The sequence below is a fragment of the Ctenocephalides felis genome, unplaced genomic scaffold, assembly GCF_003426905.1.
Source record: "Ctenocephalides felis isolate EL2017-DRISC unplaced genomic scaffold, ASM342690v1 CF-g0.4_SCAFFOLD_03573, whole genome shotgun sequence".
Lineage (NCBI taxonomy): Eukaryota > Metazoa > Arthropoda > Insecta > Siphonaptera > Pulicidae > Ctenocephalides > Ctenocephalides felis.
Window position 1 is genome coordinate 3110381 of NW_020539727.1, and position 22793 is coordinate 3133173.

A 22793-nucleotide genomic window follows, 5' to 3' on the forward strand; every position below is an offset into this window, starting at 1 on the left:
TATGTGCACGAATATGTACTGATGAAATATATATCAGATATCTACAATCTCTTTCAATGTGCTTGGGAGTTCACCGGACTCGAATCGACTAAACATTATCCAGACGGGAATTCCCCTGTTTAACAATGTAGTATAATGTAGTACTTAGAAGCATATATTCATGCTAAGAGTCATGGATTTGTTAATAACTTGCGTAATGTATCGGACAGAAAATTAAAGAAAAACATTCCGTATGGTGAAAAATCGCAAAAAGCTGAAATGGCAATTTGTAGCTTCCCGTGGAGTAAGTTATTGTAATTGCCCAAAAATCAATATTGAAAAGCTTTTAGCATATCATCACGTTTTGAAGGTTTCTGAACATTTTGGCATACCTGAGACAAAATATAGGTGTGTGGGTGTATGTATAGTTGTGCCTCATCTAGCGACGGAGCCAACAAAATGTAGGTTCTTCCTGCTGCTAAGTATCAAGCTGGTACCAAACTGTGAAGGCAAATCAGTAAAACAGATGAAGACTTTTGGTGTTTATGTTTATTTCATGATTCTTGTATACTTTTCATATAACTTGAACAACTGAACTTAAATGTAATTCCATTGATTACTTAATATTACTCATAAAGATCTGAACATTATAATAACTTGATTACGACTGAAGTAGAAAGTACGATTTATCAACGCTTGCAAGGTTACTGCAAGCTTACATAGTAGCTATGAGTAATACTAACTGCGTTGTTCATATTATGAGCGTTATATAATAATTTATAATATTATTTATAATTATTATAAATGGGTGAATACCACTACAGTATATATGTATGGATACAATTCTCGGATCAACCGATTTCAGTAATTCCAAAAACATTCGATTCCTACTGATGGGGAGACGTGCTGATTAGCTTCAACGGCAAAGGCAGGTCCAGCCGTTTGGGTGATAGGGAGCAAAGAGAGCAGGAAATAGTAATAGAGTTCAAGAGAGAACGAGGCACCCAATTCGAATGTAGAAGTAGAGATTAGTTTTTGGAAAATATAGGTCCATTCTTTCCGGAGATACGGAGCTAAATGTAAAAAAAAAATTCACAGTTCTTGAGAGAACGCAGTGTCCGATTTGAATGATTCAAAAAACATTCCAATTACACTTATGGGCTGAAGAATTGATTAAATTTTTGGTAAAGCACGTTTCAATATTCCTAACGCCAAAAATGACCAGAATTCATTGATGTCAAACGCACTATTAAATTATAGCAGTGGTACACAACAATTAATATTATTCGATAACAATCGCCCACATTTTGTATAGTATCGAAATAGGCACAGATTCAATCAGGCCTCGGTAGCGCAGTAGGCAGCGCGTAAGTCTCATAATCTTAAGGTCGTGAGTTCGATCCTCACCCGGGGCAAATATTTTGACAAATGTACTCGTCATGAAGAAGTCGCAGAATTTTATCTATTTATAATTATTATTTATTAACTAGTATATTCGTGACGCGTACTGAAGATTTGAATTGTTATTTAAAATGCATTTTGTAAAAAAATAAAATTTAAAATTTCAAGTTTTTTAGAATATTTAGATGCTATGAATGTATAAAATTAGTAGTTGTATGTGGTAAGGCAAGTTGCATGAACTTTTCGAAGTGTTGAAATAATATACAACATTAAAATTTAGCTATTTCAATAATTTTTTCTACTTCATCCGTATTTTCGAATTTAATCCCTTGCTGGTTCAATACGTTCAGTTCAATAAAGAATTCCAATTTGTTATAATGAACACGTGTCTTTAATCTCACCAGCACAACTTACTCTACTGTTGACGAATATATTCGTCATGAGTTCGATTCAGATAAAACAAAACTGTGTAGACTGTTTTATACGAGCACCACATTTAACTGGTTAACTCGATTGATAACTTCCCGTAAGGTAAGTTACAGTAGTCGTGTGTGAATGTATGCTACATTTATTTGTCCACGATTTCGGACGCATGGATCAACCGATTCGATGATGCAAAAAGCATTTCTATTGAGCAAAGTTTTTGCGAGAATGTTGAATCCGATTAGATTTAAAAACTAAGGGGCGCATGGCATCGTACCTCAAGGCAAATTGCTGGAACTTCCCGTACCAAAAATTTTTTTTTTTAAAAAGATTAACATTTTTGAAAAAAAAATACTCTGAAAAAATTAGATTTTTGACAAAAATTCACTTTTTTTTATAAAAAAGACTTTGAATAAAAATTTATTTTGAAATATTTTAGAAATTCTGAATTTCTTTTCTTTCTTTTATCCGTCTAACGGATAAACATTGGTACGGAACCCATAAGTATGTAAACAAAATTTATACTTATTGTTAAAATTTCTATAAAATATCTTATAATTTGATGTGCATATGTTTAATGATCATTTTTGAGCGTCAAATGGCATTTTTTTTACTTTTTTTTACTAGATCTCCGAACCCGCTAGGCCTGCCTTCATGAAAATTTGATCAGTTCTTCATCTTGTTAATACAAGTAAAATGTCTTTTGAATTATTCAAATCAGACGCTCCGTTCTCTTATACACTGAGTTTCTGTTTTTGGCACTTTTTGCCTCATATCTTTGAAACGGCTAGACCTGCCTTCGCCAAAAACTAATCAGCACGTCTCCTAAACTAAACTAAACAAATTGAATGTTTTTTGAATTATTCAAATCGCTCTATCCGTGTTCCCGAAATCGTCGATGAAAATTTGTATCCGAACGCACACACACACACGCACACACACACACATACACACACATACACACTCATACACACACACATACATCCATTTTTTCTAAGGTATGCCAAAATATTCAGAAACCTCTGAAACGTAAAGATATATAAAAATTTTCATTTTCGATTTTTTTGCGATTACTATAACTTGCCCTACGGGAAGTTAATAATATTCGGTTCGTATTAACGTGCTGATTAGTTTTTTGCAAAGGCAGGCCTAGCCGTTTCATTGATACGGAGAAGAAAGTGCAAAGACTATAAGATTTTAAAAAAAAGGAGCATCCGAAGAGAATTATTAAAAATCATTCGAATCGTATTGAAAGGAGATGTACTGCTAAAATGAAAAGATAGCAGTTATTGAGAGAACGAATCATCTGATTAGAATAATTTAAACTAGTGGGGCGCATGGCATCGTGCCTTAAGGCAAATTGCTGGAACTTCCCGTACCAAAAATTTTTTTTTTTTGAAAAGATTAACATTTTTTAAAAAAAATTACTCTAAAAAAAATAGATTTTTGAGGAACTATATACATTTTTGACAAAACTTACTTTTTGTTGAAAAATTTATTTTGAAATATTTTGGAAATTCTGAACTTTTTTTCAAAGCAATCGTACTGCTTTAATGCATAGAGACTAAATATCGAAGCGCGTAAGCGCCGCGTCGCTGTCTAACGCATAAGCATTGGTACGGAACCCATAGGAATGTTAACAAAATGTATACTCATTGTTAAAATCTCTATAAAATATCTGATAATTTGATGTGCATATGTCTAATGTCTAATGATTATTGTTGACCGCCAAATGTTATTTTTTTTACTTTTTTTACTAGATCTCTGAAACCGCTAGACCTAATTTCATAAAAATTTCATCAAATCTTCATCTTGATAATGCAAGTAAAATGTTTTGAATTAATCAAATTGCTTCATCCCGATTCCCGAAATCGTCGACGAAAATTTGTATCTGAACACACACAAATGCACGCACACACACACATACACACACATACATCAATTTTCTCTAAGGTATGCCAATATATTCAGAAACCTTTGAAACGTAAAGTTATATAAAAATTTTCATTTTCGATTTTTGTGCGATTACTATAACTTACCCTACGGAAAGTTAATTATAAATAAATCAATTTATCACCTCCAGAACATTAACAATCGTCATTTCATTTCGAATCAAATTTCCAAAAAAAAAATAGTTGCCAAATTTCCACAAAATTGAAAAAGTGCTCCAGCATAGTCACAGTCTAAACGCATTTGCAAATAATTCTGTGCGATATTTTCACTTATACTGTGCTCAGCTTGGCGGCATTTTCACATTTTTCAATAATTTTCACAAAATTGGAAAAGTGCTCCAGTACACAAACAGTCTAAACGCACTTGGGTAAACATTTGTACCAGAGTGGCGCTTAGACTGTGCTTAGCTTGGGTGATTTTTTGAATTTTTAGTCCAAAATTACAAAAAAATTTTTTTGAAAAAAAATTAGAATCAAAAAATTTTTTTTTCCAAAATCAATTGTTTTGTTGAAAAAAGCAGAAAGTTCTTTGAATCATTTAAATCGGACGCTTAGTTCTCTCAAAAACAGCCATTTTTTTTAAATTTAGCTCTGTAACTCCGAAACCTCTGGGCCTACCTTTGCCAAAAACTAATCAGCACATCTCCCTATCAATAGGAATCGAATGTTTTTTAAACCATTCAAATCGGTTGATCCGTTCTCTCAAAAATTCGCTTTCTATTTTTTGCACTCTTTGCTCCATATCTCCGTAACGGCTGGACCTGCCTTTGCCAAAAACTAATCAGCACATCTCCCTATCAATAGGAATCGAATGTTTTTTAAACCATTCAAATCGGTTGATCCGTGCGCCCGAAAACGTGGACGAAAAAAAGCGGACATACAAAACACACACACACACACACACACACACACACACATCCATTTTTTCTGAAGTATGCCAAAATGTTCAAAAACCTTCAAAACGTCGAGAAATGTAAAAATTTTTGATTTCGATTTTTGGACGATTACTATAACTTACCCTACGGGAAGTTAAAAACATTTTGCTTGTGTCGACAGTGTGAAGAAATGATTATTTTTGGGAGTAGACAAAAAAACATATTTCAATACTTCAAAAATTTTTTTTTTATTTCCGAAGAAAAAAGTTTTTTGAGTGCAAAAATGATTCGAATTTTAATATATTAAAAATTAATTCAAATTTCTCGACTACTGCATTACGGTACTGGAAGTTCCAGCAATTTGCTTTAAGTCGCGATGTCATGCACAACTAGTTCCACTTATTACATGATGTTTACTGAACTTACCTTAAGATGCCACTTAACTTATTTACCTATGGGTTTTGTTTGAAAGATTTCCGATATTCATACGAGGGGCTAAAATTAAAAACAAAGAATTTATATGGTGCCATTGGAATGCAAGTAATATATTTTTGGAACCGTATCATTCGAACATATTTATCTTACAAGACAACATATCGAAACATTGTCGAGCCAAAGGGTCGATAAAATCTAGAAAGGGAAGAAGCTCTATGTATGGATGTGACATGAGGAAACCTTATTAAAAATGAATTTCCATCTGTAAATCGCTACTTAATCCTTTGGTGGTGAAAAATTGGATATTTACGTTTTGCGGTGGCAGGATAAGATGCTCTGAAAGGTTTTGTAAGGTGTCCGATGGCATTGAAGGGTTATTTACTTTTCTACTGTAGAATTCTGAATGCGAATATGTACTGCTACCAATTGGATTCTCTAAAGGAAAGGATAGTTTAGGAGCGGCTAGCGAAGTTCAGTCATTTGCTGCAAAAAAGGCTTTTATTACAGTACTCGGTGATTTGTAATTGAAAATTTGTAATCGTATAAATTTCGAAGTGCTCTTCACGAATTTCAACTTTGCCACCTCAATTTTTTTCCGTCAAGTCGCCGCCATTTTTAAAATATCTCCTTTTCGGCTTATTCTACACAAAGTACCTATGCACAAATTAAAATAGATGTAATTTCCTACAAACCTTTCAAGATTTTTTTTTAAATTGATAGTTTGAGAGTACGGCCGTACTTAAAATATTTGCTGCTCTTGCAGTCGTACCGGTTCTCTCCATATTTAACTGCTCTTATTATTATTAATTATTATCATAAAGTATTTATAAGAATTGTCTCACATTTGTACACTTGTAGGGTATATACGGAAAAATGGTATATACGGCCACAATAGTTTTATTTGAAAACTGTATAACTATAATCACAATAGTGTCAGATGTTGAGCGTCATTGTCACTGTCTTGTTGCAGTAATTAGTTCGACGTGTAGAGCGCCTTTGAGGATAGTTTTTTCATGTTTTTTTGTACATATTTATAGATACATATTCGTAATTGTGACCATTAAAATCACTTAACTAATAATGGTGCTAGTGATTTTGATCAATTTTATCAAGCGTTTATTGAAATTTTGAATAATTATTTATTTTTGTTCACTTTCGCATAATAAATGGCATAGTACTATTTTGCAGCACTCCAAAATATTTTCTTCAAGGCCAAGAAAAAAGGTAATCTAAGACAGAAATCGCACACATTCTTAAAATTAGTACTATTTATTAGAATAAACAAAAACTCAACTGTCGGTGCTTTTTATGATGAAGTCGAGCAATAGTCATGTATACTGATGTTATATTAATTATTGTATTCCTTCTGATATGTGAAATCAAACAACTTTTTTAGAGTTGTAGATTATGTTTTGAACGAATACCTATAGATTTTAGGACAAATATTTAATGTATGCTTTTTGCCGATTCCATAATTATTCTTTGCTGCCGAAAATCTTACGTACTTGATTTACCTGTATTTCAAAAATAATGGTCCATTTATAAGAAGTGTTATGTTAATATAAGTTTTGGCAATAAACTTATTACTGACTATATCTTAATATAGGATCTGATATACATAGCATTTTGCTTATTGTATAATAGTTCTCCATAATTCATATTCAATAATACTTTTGCACGTTTTGAAATGTTTGTTATTATAATGAATTGTCTTCATAGATACAACAGAATATCATAGATATCAGAAAAATAGTAATTTGTGTAAACTTTTTTTTATTAATGACACTTTCTTCTGAATTGTATCAATTCTTGAAGCGCAATACGTTATATGAAGTTATATGGAATCTTCATTTGAAAAGTGTTTACAAGTTTTTGTGTATATAATTTAATGATGTTATATAGGTGTATATATATACCTATATGCTTTCCTTGAAGAAACATGTTCAGAAATCAATAAAGCACAACATTTTCTGATATCAAATTATCCAGCACTAATAGTTTTCATGTTTCTCTTGCCATTTAAGAAGATATTATTTTGTATACAATCAATAATTTTATATACTATGCATATTTCATACGACTTTCTTCCAATTCATATTATTAACTCCCCGTAGGGTAAGTAAGTTATAGTAACCGCAAAAAAATCGAAAATGAAAATTTTTATATATCTTTACGTTGCAGAGGTTTCAAAAAAAGTTCAAAATTTCCAAAATATTTCAAAATAAAAAATTTTTAATCAGTCTTTTTTTTAAAAAAAAAATTTAATCTTTTTGAAAAATAATAATTTTTGGTATTAAAGTTCTAGCTATTTGCCTTAAGGCACGATTCCTTACATCACTAGTATTTCTAGATCTTGTTTTAAAATATAAAACTTTATAGAGATGACGATTCGGTGCCATCGAATATTTTGCATGAAAGTTCTATGACGAACTTGAAAGCGTATTTATATTCGGTTTGCTTTAGAATTATTTTTATCATAACCTAAAATGCATTTCCAAATGCAAACCCACAACATTGCAATATTGCAGTATTGCAACCGCGTAATTTTGTTTCTGCACTCTCACGATATTTATTCACGTGAATTTAAACTTTTATAGTATTACGGTTTATGGCAAATTCCTAGAATTTATCAGTTTATACAGAAATGCTTGTATTTGAATAAAACTGAAATGCAGATTTAAATTTAAAGTTTACATAAAAATGATTAAAACGGAAACTTTGAAACGGAACAAATAATATGTATAATGAGTTAACGCAAGGCAAGTGTTTGAACTAAAGATTGTGTAGAAAATAATACAAATATCAATGCAAATTTAACAAACATTATTTGAAATAGTTTGTTTGTTATGAGGTTTATGTTTTATTTGGTAGAAATTTCGACATTTTAAGTAATATGACCATACGTACCGGATTGGCCGGGACAGTCCGCCTTGCGTCCCGGTTTTTTCTAAAAGCAATATTTGTCCCGGTTTCAGGTGTTTTATTCCGGATTTTTAAAAATAGTTTGATTGCCGATATATTTTTAACTATATTTCAACTAGAAAATTTGAGACAAAAAAATGTGCATTTAAGTTTTTAGCTCACAAAAACACACACACACCCCTCCCCGCTCTTCCACACATTCTAGTCCGTCCCGGATTTCATGCAAAAAAATATTTATTAAGTTATTAAATAGCCTTAATTTTAAGTTATTCTGAATTGTTTAAGATCAAACTTGGATAACATTTGTGTGTGTTTTTGTATCTAAGTGCGTCGAAATTTGGTCTTTCATAGATGTTTCACAAAAACTGCTCAGCAAATTTCAAAAATTCGAAAACCATTCGATGAAGCAAAACTATAAAAGAGTGCGCGTAAGGTTCACACGCGGTTGAAGTAAAACTGTTTTGCTATCGTACGAGAAGGCATTTAAGTTGAAAAAATAACAATTTTGAATAATGTTCATTAGTAATATGGTAACACGCACGATAGACACATTTTTAATGCGAAGCATTATACTGATTTCAACAATAATAAATTATAAAGTATATAATAATAATAGCATTAAACCTATTTATAATATTTGAAGACAATAATGTAATTAATATAACTTCAAATACGACATGATCGGTTTGTCATTGTAATTAGCATTTAGAACTTGAACCTTAGAGAATTTACATTAGAGAAGTAAAGTAATTGCTGATTAATAAATTCTACAGCTGTAATATAACAATCTTGAATAATTTCATTAACACTAGCAATAAATAAATTGCATAGATATCCATTATGAAGTATATCTGTATATAAATGATACACAGCAGCTACACAAACTATTGTTGCGCTTGATTTCTTGTTTAGAGTAATAAAACTGAATATTTATTTTTTATTATGAAAATTATTCTTTATTGTTTATAATTATTTAAAAAATATGCAACTTTTTAATACTTTACGTTCAGGATCAGTAAAATGAAATTGTAAGCTTTGACATTGGAACGAGAACAGTAGTTTCACTTTTCATGCAATTAAAATTAACATACATCCATTGAATTTTTTTTTGACTATTTTGCTGGCAATACAGTCTCATTCTTTGAGCAGCTGTAGTATGTGTCTTGCCTATTAACTTTAATTTCTAAACATATACAGTAACCACGAATAATACAAAATATATCAATAAACTTACGTTTCTTACACGGCACAGATTTTGTATTTGTTTCAATATTTTCTATATACCCATACAATCAAAGAATCTTTCCACGGTTCACGGGACACGACGACCAATCACAATCGACCCGTATAGAAATGATATCATCGAGAGACGAATCATTGGCACTCGATTGTAACGCTCTTCCGTTGCATTTTCACAGATTTACACCCTAGTCGCGCCTAAAGAAGTTTTACTTAAAAAAAATAGTCAATCCAACTCAGACGTTGAATATTTCTGACGAAATACCAGATCCAGGTCAAATTCAGTGTTATTTCTATAAAAAATGTACCCGCGAAATTTATATTTTGCATTCGTTGAATAATGTAGCTATTATTTTGTGAAATCTTTATAAAATTGATAATTGTACTTTTTGCCCCATTTGAACCGGCCTATGGGGTAAAAAGGACCGGGTTACAAATTTTTGAGAAACAGCAAAAAGCACATTTCTACAATGATGTTAGCTGGGTTTTACTGAACATAGTCGAATAATTTGATGTATTATTTGTTGTGATATATTTGGTCACCATATATAAAAAATCACAAAAACGTTCGTTTTTATATGGATCTGATTAAAACAATTTTCTGTACCATAAATTTACAAAATCATCAGATTAGAATCATCATATTTGTATTCTATTAAAGTATATTGTCATCACTGCTGTCATATCCTATCAAAATAATATTGACATTGACGTTAATTGATAGATATAGGAAATTGTCTTATGTAATACAAAATATTAACATTCATTTAGAAATATATTCAGTTGAGCGCTCTACTTCATAAATCATATCAAAGAACTTAATTAAATTCGATTTAACTCAAGGATTAAATTAACAAACTATGATAGGTTAGTAGTATCCAATTTATTTACTTTATGCATCTGGGTCAAAATTCTAATTATTCATCAAATAGTGTCCTGTGCTTTGTAGAATTGGATTGCAGGATTTAACGAATATTTGAACAATGTTATTTACGAGCCAGAACCGTCAATTAGCAACCACTAGGTTGATCCTATTTTGGCCAGCTAGATATTAAACAGTATGATACCAAATTTGAAAGTGAAAATTGCCTTCCGGGTGCAATGCTGCAAAATAATTAAAGTCAAATACTAATAAATAAATTTAGAAAAATGTCGCAAATAGAAAGTCAATTAACAACCACTAGTTTGATTCTACTTCGGTCAGCTTGATGTTAAACAGTATGATAGAGATTTAAAAGTAAAAATTGTCTTCTAGCTGCAATGCTGCCAAATAATTGAAGTCAAATACTTTTCAATAAATTAACAAAAATTCCGACTTGCTAATTTTATTATTTTTATGTATTTAGCTCGACTGTTGATGTCATTATGAATAGTTTGAGTCAAAAATTGGAAAAATTATATATGTGTGTATGTGAGCTGATTTTTGATTTTTTGTAGACGTTTTTTCAAAAATCGTTAAAACTTTAGAAAAAAACATCCATACTTCAAAAATCGGTGAATCAATTCTAACATTTTAAAAGCCATTTCACAGAATTCGTGTTGGGTCCAGTCGTGCCTTTATTATTAGCAGAATAGTGCAAAATTTTGGTTTACTTTTTTTTTACAAAAGTCTAGAACCGATTTTGAAAACTTAGAACCTTTCGAAAAAAATCAATTAGCAATCGTACTAATTAGTTTTTGGCAAAGACTGAACGTTAAAAATATTATTTGGCATTCTTAGTGAAATATCATAGGCCTAAATAAAGTGGTTCAATTACAAAAAAAATCACCAAAGTTTGGAATAAGGAGACGAATTACATACCATACAATTAATATATATAGTCCAATTACAGATATTGTAAGTTAATATGGAAGATATTAATTGCAAATTATATTAAGTCGCAGGGTAAATTATAGTAATAGCAAAAAAATCGAAAATGAAATTTTTTTCATATTTTTACGTTTCATAAGTTTCTGAACATTTTGGTATTAGAGAAAAAGGATATATGTCTGTGTGTATGTATGTATGTTGGGATACAACTTTTCGTCCACTTTTTCAGGCGCACGGGTCATCCGATTTGAATGATTAAAAAAACACTCGATTCCTATAAATGGGAAGATGTATTGTATTCGCCAAAAAATTAGCTTTTGGCGAATACAGGTCCGCCGTTTCGAAGATGGGGCAAAATTGAATTTTAGTAATTGAGCTTTTTTTATCTCTTTTATTTACAACTGTCCAGTAAAAAACATTCAATAAATTTGATGAATTTACAATAGTCTGCCAAAAAGAGACATTGTATAGTACAAGGGCATGTTGGAAAAAACAACTCAGTAGTTGTTTTTTCTATTCGATATAAAATTCACAATATTTTATTGATAATTATATAATTTTAACTATTTACTTATTGAATAATTTCTTATAAATAATGATTAAGTTATTTCCATTTTTATCAGGAGAGTTGATGGCTCAAATCCAGTGGCGCCTTTCTTTTCAATCTTTTTGGATAGTTTTCTGTTAACAATGAGTTTGCTAATGAATTTGGGTGACTGATTAGCTTGTTGCTATACTTGTGTGCTGTTTTTGTTATTACTTCATTTATGGTAGGTGCATTCGTGTCGGCATGAATCAATCAGTTGGGAACATATTTTGGAGCTCCTAAGGCGATTTTCAATAATTTGTTATGAAATTTCTATATTAGTCTTATGAGCACTGCCCCACAATTGTATACCATAACACCAAATTGGTTTGAATAAAGATTTATATAAAAGTAGCTTATTGTATAAGTTTAGTTTGGATTTAGTCCCTAGTAACCAGTAAAGCTTTTTGGTTTTTATCTCAAGCTGTTGTCTCTTTTTTATATGAGTTCGCCAATTAAGTTTTCTATCGAGCTATATGCCGATATATTTCACATGTCTTCTTGAGGTACTTGAGTGTTTCTTATTCTCACTGGTGAGCAGGTCCCTCTTCTAAGCGTAAATGTGACATGTACTGACTTTAAGCCATTCATTTCAAACCTCCAGGTTTTGTTCCATTTTTCTAATAGATTTAAATGGTTTTGGAGTAACTCAGATGCAGAACTGGAATCTATGTGGCTGGCTAAAATGCACGTATCATGAGCAAACGTTGCGATCAAAGTGTTAGTTGTTATTGGTATGTCAGATGTGTATATTAGAAATAGAATTGGCCCCAAGACGATTCCTTGTGGAACACCTGAGAAAACTGTCTTATTTGATGATTCAGTATCTAAAATATTTACATAAAAACTCCTATTTGGCAGATATGATTTTATTATTAAATATAGAGAGTACGTTAAATTAATTTTTAATTTATAGAATAGCCCAGTATAGCCTTAACAAATGCTTGTTGTATATCTAAGAATCCTGCTGAACAGTATTTTTTTTCTTCTAGTGATTTATTTATATAATGGACAATTCTATGAGTCTGCTCTATGGTCGAATGCAATTTTCTAAATCCAAATTGGTATTGGGGTATAATGCTTCTGCTTTCTAATTCGCTTAAAAATTTTTTAAGCAAAAGTTTCTCATAAATTTTTGAAAGAATAGAAAATAAACTTATGGGTCTGTATGATTTCAGCATACATGGATCTTTTCCTTCTTTTTGAACGACGATAATCCTGGCACGAAACACCAGATTTGAATGATTTAAATAAACATTGTACTTGTATTGACGAAATGAAGAATTGATTGAATTTTTGGGAAGAAATTTGGGAGATACAAAGAAAAAAGTAAAAAAAAAGATTGCACATAAAACTATCAGATACTTCATAGAGATTAAATTTTTTTTATTGTTTGAACAGTAATCAGAACTCTTATATGTTCTGATTATATAATCTGTTGTTTGTTAAGGACTTATAACTACTTGTGCATTTCATGAGAGGCAATCCATCGATTAACCATTCTCTTATGTGTGGAATATATTTGATATTTGATATTAGCTCTTACGTCTAATAGTTAACATTTGATTGGATGTTGCAGCTATGTCCACGAAAGATGATTTCCACTTGGAATTATATTATGATCTGTAACCCCAAGTGGAAATTTGACATCAGAGCTGCCTGATGTCGGGCTACGGCGGCAGATTTTAAAAATGAGTATTAATTTTGTTACAATGTTTTTTGCTTCCTTACCAAGATGTTTAATTTTCAGTAAATTCCACTTATTCCGTTCAGATTTCAAAATTTTCAGATTTTTTTTTTCAATATTTTCAAAAATATTAAAAGTTATACTTAATTTTAAACTTACAATTCAGTTTAAAAATATATATATTTCATATGCGTTATGAACATTTCTTGTTAATGTAAACATTTTTAAGTGTTTTGAGTGATAAGTCGTCACTGTATATTAAATGAACAAATAAATATATAGTAATTATAATTATCTCTTCGAAAATATTTAAAACAGTTGTTAGTAATCATTGATCAATATTTATTGATTTCTCATTTTGATCCTCGAATATTTAATTCTGGTACGGGAAGTCCCAGCAATTTGCCTTAAGGCACGATGCTATGCGCCATTGGTTTTTATATTAGTCAGTTTAAAATGTTATCTAAATATCTAAACCTCAATTCATATTAAGTAGACTATTTACCCAAATCTGGAAGTTTGTGTGATTTGCCTTAAGGCAAAATTGCATTTGCATTTAGTTTACACTTAAGATTCTCGAATCAGTATGGTCAGCAAATATTATACAAAGGCCAAGGGCCATGTATTGTTTGGGTTTCTGCCGACAATTAGACTCTGGTCCTGCAATTAGCGAAACAGAGTTATAGCAAAATCTTCTAAGCCTAATTGGATTGCAGACAATTCATTTTTTAATAGAAATTTGCTTCATTGTTTGTATCAAATTCATGTATTTCACTCAAAATGATTACATAATCTTAGAAGCACTATACATGTATGTTTAATAAATTGACCATTCGGTTTGAATGGCCAAAAAAGTATTTGTTGAGATAGGTTCAAAGTGTTTAAGAAGTTCGTGATCTATCTGGATGCTGCCGAACTCTATTGAACACTTGCACTTTGCCGAAGGACCAGATATATTTAGTTGTAGGCTATATCAGACCGTTTGAATAATAAAAATAAAAGATGATAAATAAAAGATGATGAATAACTGTTTAATTATTGTATATTTGAAATATTAAGACTTATAGATGATTAGATAGTTTAGGTTTGAATTAGATGTTATGGATTTGAGTGTTAATTTACGACTGCTCTTAGCTATATGAAATTTAGGTTGATACTAAATTATATAAATTTTATAATTTTATATATTTTTCTGATTGGCCCATTTTGTGGAATTAAGGACACCCCATTACAATTTTGGAACCAATCAGTGGTTATTACATTTATCAACCGATCAGGTATTGGTTGATAAATTGCATGATACGAAGAATTTAAACTGGATACAGGTAGTGCGAATTTCTTGGAATTATAAGGATTATAGTATGATATAGACGAAGAGAGCAATAAAAATTTAGTAGTAGCAGTGTTACAAATTTTTCTATTTCTATCTTTGTATTAACTTTAATTTAATCAACACATGTAAAAAAAGAGTGCGCATAAGGTTCACACGCGATTGAAGTAAAACTGTTTTGCAATAGTACGAGATGGCAAAATGAATACATCATAAAACAACTTTGAATAATATTTCTTAGTAATATGGTAACACTCACGATGCATAATTTTTTTAATGTCAAACATTTTTTTTTTTTTTTAAACTCAGTTTCATTTAGCAATCAGAAATACGTAAAGATTCATATGAGCTAAAATGACAATATTTTAATAGCGATGCCTAAGAAGAACTCCAATGAGAACTTCTCAGTTTTACAATTATATGATATTATATTAGATCTAATCGAAGACTAAGTCTAAAGGCCATTTTCGTTTCAATCTCCTCATTCCAAAAGGTTGAGTAATGTATAATGTCAAACATTATATATATTTATATAATATTAATAAATTATAAATTATATATTTGTAAACAAATATTTAAAATTTGTAATTATATATGTGAAAACAATAATGTAATTAAAATCATACTTCAAATACGACATGATCGGTTTGTCATTATAATTAGCATTTAGAACTTGAACCTTAGAGTAATGGAGTAATTGCTGATTAATAAATGCTATAATATTCGTTCACACAGTGGACAGCTTTAATATAACAATCTTAAATAATTTCATTAACACTAACCATAAATAAATTGCATAGATGTCGATTATGAAGTATATCTGTATATGAATGATACACAGCTACACAAACTAGCGCTGTGCTTGATATCTTCTTTAGAGTAATAAATCTGAATATCAATTCATACTCCATTTTATATATAGAAATGGAGCTCTCGATCAAATGATCCAATAAAACTCGAAAATGGCTAAACCGAATTGGCCAGTCTTAGTCTTGAAAAATTCGTGCTAATCAGTAGGTTGTCGGAAAGGTGAGATTATTTCAAAATTGCATTTTTAATTTGAACATTTTTGTATAAGCGTAATTTAAATAAAAGAATGGACGGTGGCTAATACGTCAAATGTCAAACGTTTTTGACAGATGATGTTTAATTATGCTTAATAGATTGTTTCACGTGAATATTATTTAATTACGATTAAATTGTAGTGAGTAGTTTTGTTTGTAGTTTTATTTATACACAAAAACGTTATTAAACGGACTGCAAGTGTTATTAGAAACTGAAAATAGTAACTTTTTTGAAACGTTAATATGGAAATGCACTTTTTGGCGTTGTAGCACTCTTTTCTTTGCGAATCATATTTTTTCTAAACACGGTGCTCTGAAAAATCTCATTTGTATAATTATATACTCATTAGTATTTATAAAACATTTTCTAGGTTATATTATTTTTTTATGTTATTTAAATTCAGACCCTAAATTTGGTATAGATCCAAGGGACATTTTGTCGAATAACATTTTTCCAGTTATAATTTCCCAGAATTTATCAAAGAATAGATAGTAATATATGACGGTCCGGGATTAAAAAGATTCACCACCAATGTGTCAAAATCCAGTAAAGTTAAGCATTGTTTACAAAGATATTTGAAAGTAGAGTGAAAATGATGTATAACCAGCTATAACCTTGATTCTTATGACTTTGCTATCGGGAGATAAACGGTAGTCTTTGAAAATCCATAATAAAAGTATTTTCTTCAGCTGGTAGTTTTTTAGCATAAGTTAAAAATGTAATTATTTTGTACAATACCTTTAAAATTAAAATAAGACATTAAACCTGTTTGCCACCTGGCCGTTCTAAATTACCCCGTCTATGGGGTAAAAAGATCTGGATAACAAATTTCTGAAAGACATAAAAAGCACACTTTTACAATGATGAAGTAGCTGGCAGTTTTTACTGAACGTAGTCAGATAATTGTTCGTTTGAAATGTGTTATTTGTTGAATTATAATTGTTTTGAGTAAATATAATTAATATTTGCTCAAAGTCAAATTGGACCTTTATGCCTCGCCCTGCTTCACATATATACTTTTTATTAAATTTACTTTAATTCATCGAATGTTACTTGAAACTTTTCAAAAAGCAGGTCAAAAACGAAATACTTAATTCATTTTCTAGTATTATTTTTTACAATTATACACAAGATCCACAATCCAAAAAAAATCTGAAAAACTTGAAACGTAATCAATAAGTCAAAATACCAAAAAAGGCTTGGATTGTATTATACCATGTTTTCCATATAAAGTGTATAAAACTTCCAGTTTGATTGTATTGATAAAATATAGACAAACTAATGGGGTTTATTTAATGGGGTTTCTATTTTTATAATACCTCATTCTACATATTATAATCTCACGCGACATGACGTATAGAAATGATGTTATAGAGAGCTTATGACGAATCATTGGCACTTGACTCGGCCGCAACGCTTTTTCGTTGCATTTTCACAGATTTACACGCTAGTCGCGCCTAAAGAATTTTTACTTCAAAAATAATTTATTTTTTTCATAATTTAACTAATTTTGTTTGTGGATACTATGGGTGCATGGCGTAGCAGTAAACGCGCTGCCTCGAGTGGATAAGGTCGATAGTTCAAGCCCCCACTCTGGACGAACTGATATCGTGCAGCAGCGATGTCCGTTTGCACTTGAATACAAAGATCAAAAATTGATACTTTTGAACACTGTGCCGTGAAATGGCAATGGTAAATCTCTCATACTTTTCTTCTCTGAATCGAGTTGGACATTAACTCATCTCACGGACTTGCCTCTAGGGCAGTACTACCCATTATAGGGATTCTGCTTTCTGCGCAATATTTTGGAGAAACTGATAAAAGTTAGCAAGAATTAATATTAGCTAATGAATCATCAAATTTTGTAGAATCTCGTGCTTGTTTAGGATTTCTCGAAAGAAATTCTGTGCGGTATTGATCTTTTGTGCTCTTCAATGGCGTATACCGTTGATTTTTGAATCTTGTTTCTTGACTTAAAAACTTCATTATTAAAATCAATATTGGATTGCTTAATAATAGAGATGAACTCGAAATATATGAGTTGTAAAAACAAATAAAACAAAGAATGATTAAAATTAGTCTAGCAAATTATTTATCGATGAAAGTGTCCTAGGAGCATTTTGCAGCCGAAAATTTGGATGAACATTGTATTTTAGTGGGATCTATAATAGGAGAACTAGGGGCTATTCGTAACAGGCATTTCTCAATAGGATCTTTACCAATACTAATTTTTTTTTCTGACCCGATTGGACATGTAAGCATGTAATATAGAGAACTGTGCTGGACCGTCATCTGTGGCATGTAATGTGAAATTGTACTAACATAAAATTTCGAGATGCGTTATTATTGTCAACTAATTTCAAATTTTATACATCTTAGTTCGTTTTTAATTTGCCAATTTTTAATAAAAGGTAATACATTTTGTAACTAGCTTCTATACAGTGTTGTACATCAATGAATATATTGTACATATAAATTATACTACAAACATGATGACGAAACTCTTATAAATTAGATTAAATTTTTCCGAACCGAATTATATCCGAGTTTTTGAAGTTTAAAAATAAAAATTTTATATATATTTTTGAAAATTTTAATAAAACTTAAATAATTTTAAATATCCTTTAAAATAAAAAAAAAGTTGGAAAAATTTTGAGTTTTCCTGGGAATATTTTAAAATATTTCGAACATATTAATATTTGTTTTGTTGAAAATTTGGATTTTGTTTTACTATGCGTTGAATGGGTTCTTGAAGTAGGTTGATCCTTGATGAAGTCTTGAGATTATTTTTTTTTTGAGACCACTGCTGCTTTCCAACTTTTGAACAAAATTTAAAAGTTCAGTAATCTGGAAAGTAAAAATTAAACCTATTAATTAGACATTTTATATTTACACAGTAAAAGTAAGTTGTTGACAATAACTATGAGGAAGTAAGAGCTCAGTATACGAGGTCTGTTCAAAAAGTACCCGGAATTTTCGTTTTTTCAAAAAAATATTTATTCGTCTACATTAATGTGGTCCCCTTCAAAGTAGTCCCCCCCAGATATAATACACTTATGCCAGCGTTTTTTCCAATTTTCGAAGCACCCTTGATATTCACTTTTTGATATGTCCTTGAGCACTCTCAGCGATTTTCTTCAATCGAGGAAAACCGCCGTCCTTTCATGAGTCTCTTCAACTTTGGGAATAGGAAAAAGTCACACGGAGCCATATCTGGTGAATTTTTGCACTTTGCAACACTTTATTTCATTTTTTACGCAAAATTTAATACAAATTCTTTGACTTTTCAATTCTTCCATTGTAAAAATCGCCGAGCTCAGAAAAACACGTCGAACCTTAGCGACTACCACAGACAAAGTAAACAGTGAATATAGCTGAAAATTTCATCATACTTTAGGGGCATGTATACCAACACAATAAAAAAAAATTTTGACAATCAGACACTCCAGACCCGCGAAATTTAATTATTAGTAATTCCGGGTACTTTTTGAACACACCTCGTATATGTACAAAATTGGAAAGGGTTGGTTCTAAAACTGCCTTCACAATTTGTTTCTAATTTGTTTATAAGATAATTTATCAGATAAAATAATTTGGCATCTAAAAAAATAACTCAAAGTTTCTGAAACAAATACTACATAATTAGTAAATTCAATTTGCTAATTTTATGTTTTATCGACGTTTTAAATAATTTTGAATTGCTTAGAAGAAGAATGTGTATGTTGAAAAATGTATATATCGAAATTGAATCTTTGTCCAGAGCAAACTTAAAAAAGAAATAAATGAATCAGAATATTTTTATATTTGAAATATGAGATAAGGTCCTAGAATCGATTTATTTAAAATGACCTCGATTAGGTTTTTGTTATGTCGCAAGGTCGTCGCAATATAAAAATAAAAAATATTCGTTTTTATAAAAATGAAAATTTTTGCATATCTTCACGTTTCAGAGGTTTCTGAACATTTTGGTATACCTTAGAAAAAATGGATGTGTGTGTGTCTATGGATGTATGTAATTTGTGTGTATGTATGGATACAATTTTTCGTCAACTTTTTGGGAGCACCGGTTCAACCGATTTGAAGAAATCAAAAAGCACTCAATTCCTATTGATACTGAGACGGGATGATTAGTTTTTGGCAAAAGTTGGTTCAGCCGTTTTGGAGATACAAAATAAATAGTGTAGAAAATAGAAATCGAGATATTGAGAGTATGGAGCATCCGATTTGAATGATTAAAAAAAACATTCAATTCGTTAAGATAAGGAGAAGTAGTGATTAGTTTTTGACAAAGACAGGTCGGGTCGTGTCGAAGATACTGAGCTAAATGTTTAAAAAATGGTGATTTCTGAGAGACGAAGCATCCGATTTGAATGATTCAAAAAATCTGTTGCTTGTATTGACGAAACGATTATTTTTGGGATGGCAAAATATTTTTGTTTTGAATATCGATAATAATTAGGATTTAAATTTTAATTTCAGCTAAAATGTTAAAGCTCACTCGTGTACTTGCGATAAATAGTTTTAACTTTGTATTTAGTTTATATAATTCTTAGAAATATGAGATAAGATCCTTTATCGAATGCCGTTTCATTAGATTTTATAAAATACGAATGATGAAAGTTACAGTATCTATAATAATATATTTGAAAACATTTAATATTCATCGAATATTTCTTTATGGTACGGGAAGTTTTATCAATCTGCCTTAACACACGATGCCACATACCACTAGTTTAATTATAAAATTTAGGAAAACAATTACTTTTTATACTCACATTATATATCGAACAAGATTTCAACTTAAAAATCGCGTCTTTTAAAACAGTGTGTAATCATTTGTAGTTACCTTAATTTATCACTTCTCTAGGATAAAGAGCTTTTCGGGTTATAAGATTGTTTTTATGTGTGTTTATCAAAGCATTTTATAGCAAAATCCCCGTAATTCAATTTACTGTACAATTGTAATACTGTAATCTGGTTTGATGAATAGAACTCAGTTGAAGGATTCTAAAGTTCCTTTTGAATCGTAACGTTTAGGCAAATAGCAAGGAAGTTTATTTAAATAGTGCGCCATGAGCTTCAGAGCTTTTAAGTGCTCCTTGTGAAGTGAGAATGTTTGCTACTTGTCGCGGCTCTGCATGCAAATGAAATGGTAAATCAGAACTTCAATTCAACATAGTTGGTTGAATTATTCGACCATAACTTGCTTATTAACTTCCCGTAGGGTAAGTTATAGTAATCGCAAAAAAATCGAAAATGAAAATTTTTATATATCTTTACGTTTCAGAGGTTTCTGAACATTTTGGCATACCTTAGAAAAAATGGATGTATGTGTGTGTGGGTGTGTGTGTGTATGTGTGTGTGTGTGTGTGTGTGTATGTATGTATGTATGTGTGTGTATGTATGTGCGGATACAAATTTTCGTCGACGATTTCGGGAACACGGGTCAACCGATTTGAATAATTCAAAAAACATTCGATTCGTATTGATAAGGAGACGTGCTGATTAGTTTTTGGCGAAGGCAGGTCTAACCGTTCCGAAGATACGGGGCAAAAAGTGCCGAAAACGGTAACTCAGTTTTTGAGAGAACGGAGCGTCCGATTTGAATAATTCAAAAAACATTTCACTTGTATTGACAAGGTTAAGAATCGGTAAAATTTTCATTAAGGTAGCTCTAGCGGTTTCGGAGATATGGAGGAAAAAGTAAAAAAATAAGCCATTTGGCGGTCAAAAATGATCATTAGACATATGCTCATCAAATTATCAGATATTTTATAGAGATTTTAACAATAAGTATACATTTTGTTAACATTCCTATGGGTTCCGTACCAATGCTTATGCGTTAGATAGCGACGCGGCGCTTACGCGCTTTATATTTTGCCCCTATGCAGTTAAAGCAGTACGATTGCTTTGAAAAGAAAGTTCAGATCTTCCACAATATGTCAAAATAAAAAAAAAAATTTTTCAAAAAAAAAACAAAAAAAAATTTTAAAAAAAATTTTTTAAAAAAAAATTTTTTTTTCAAAAAAAAAGTAATTTTTTGTCCAATTTATAGTTTCTTAAAAATCGTATTTTTTCGAAGTAATTTTTTTTAAAAAATGTCAATCGTTTTTAAAAAAATAATAATTTTTGGTACGGGAAGTTCCAGCAATTTGCCTTAAGGCACGATGCCTTAATTGCCTTAAGGCAGAATTCCACTTACAGCTAGTTGTTGAAGGAGTTTGGGGAAATCAAACTTTCATATAAACGCTTGTTAATAGTTGTCTATTTATTAACTTCTATAAGGAGGGCAACTTCCTTTAAGTTTGCTCGACGTTTTGTCATTCTGAATCGGATGAGACCAAATTTGGAAACATAATATGTGTGTGTGTATGTGAGCCAATTTTTGACCCTTAAGCATGTCGATTGTTAATATTTTTATTTTTACTAAAGAAAATTACCATCCTATTATAAATAATATTGTCACGAGGAAAATAATGCAATCTATCTTACAAATCAAATTCTAGTCTGAATTTTAAAATTTGCCAAAAAAGTTTTTCTAAAAAGATCAGAAAGCCCGAATATTTTTATAAATAGAGCAAACGCTTACAAATATTTACATGCATACATTGTATTGTATATGATTTAGAAATGATATTGTTAATAATTTTCTGTTTATTTTAAAGTATTTTTCAGATAAATTTATTCAATTTTGAATATAAGTATGAAATATAAACAAGTATTCAATAATTAGGTCGATAGATAAATTGATAGATTTATTTTAAAAAAATGATGCATACGATATAATATAAATGACATTATGGATTTTTATTAATGACTAAATATTATTAATATTTATTAAATGACAGACTAACGTAGAAAAGCTCTATGTCAGTATTTTTAACTGAAATAACAGACTAATGAAAATTAATAATTAAAATTAAAATGAAATTAATGCATTGTAAGTCAATAAATAATAACTGTAAAAAAATATCATATTAATATTATGATTTAAATTTAAATTAGTTGCACCAACTAAAATAAAAAAATATATGTAAAATATTAAATCTAATTAAAAAAACATGAAGTATCATGATAGATATAAAATGT

General features: G+C 30.2%; 1 protein-coding gene and 1 non-coding gene across 2 annotated transcripts in view; both read left to right on the forward strand.

Moving 5' to 3' along the window:
- The window catches only part of LOC113389303 (opsin, ultraviolet-sensitive-like), a 367582-nt gene that overhangs the window by 23913 nt on the left and 320876 nt on the right, over nucleotides 1-22793 (forward strand). The gene's annotated exons all lie outside the window — the stretch shown is intronic.
- Nucleotides 1322-1394, forward strand: Trnam-cau. Its single transcript has one exon. It is a non-coding gene; the product is annotated as a tRNA-Met (tRNA).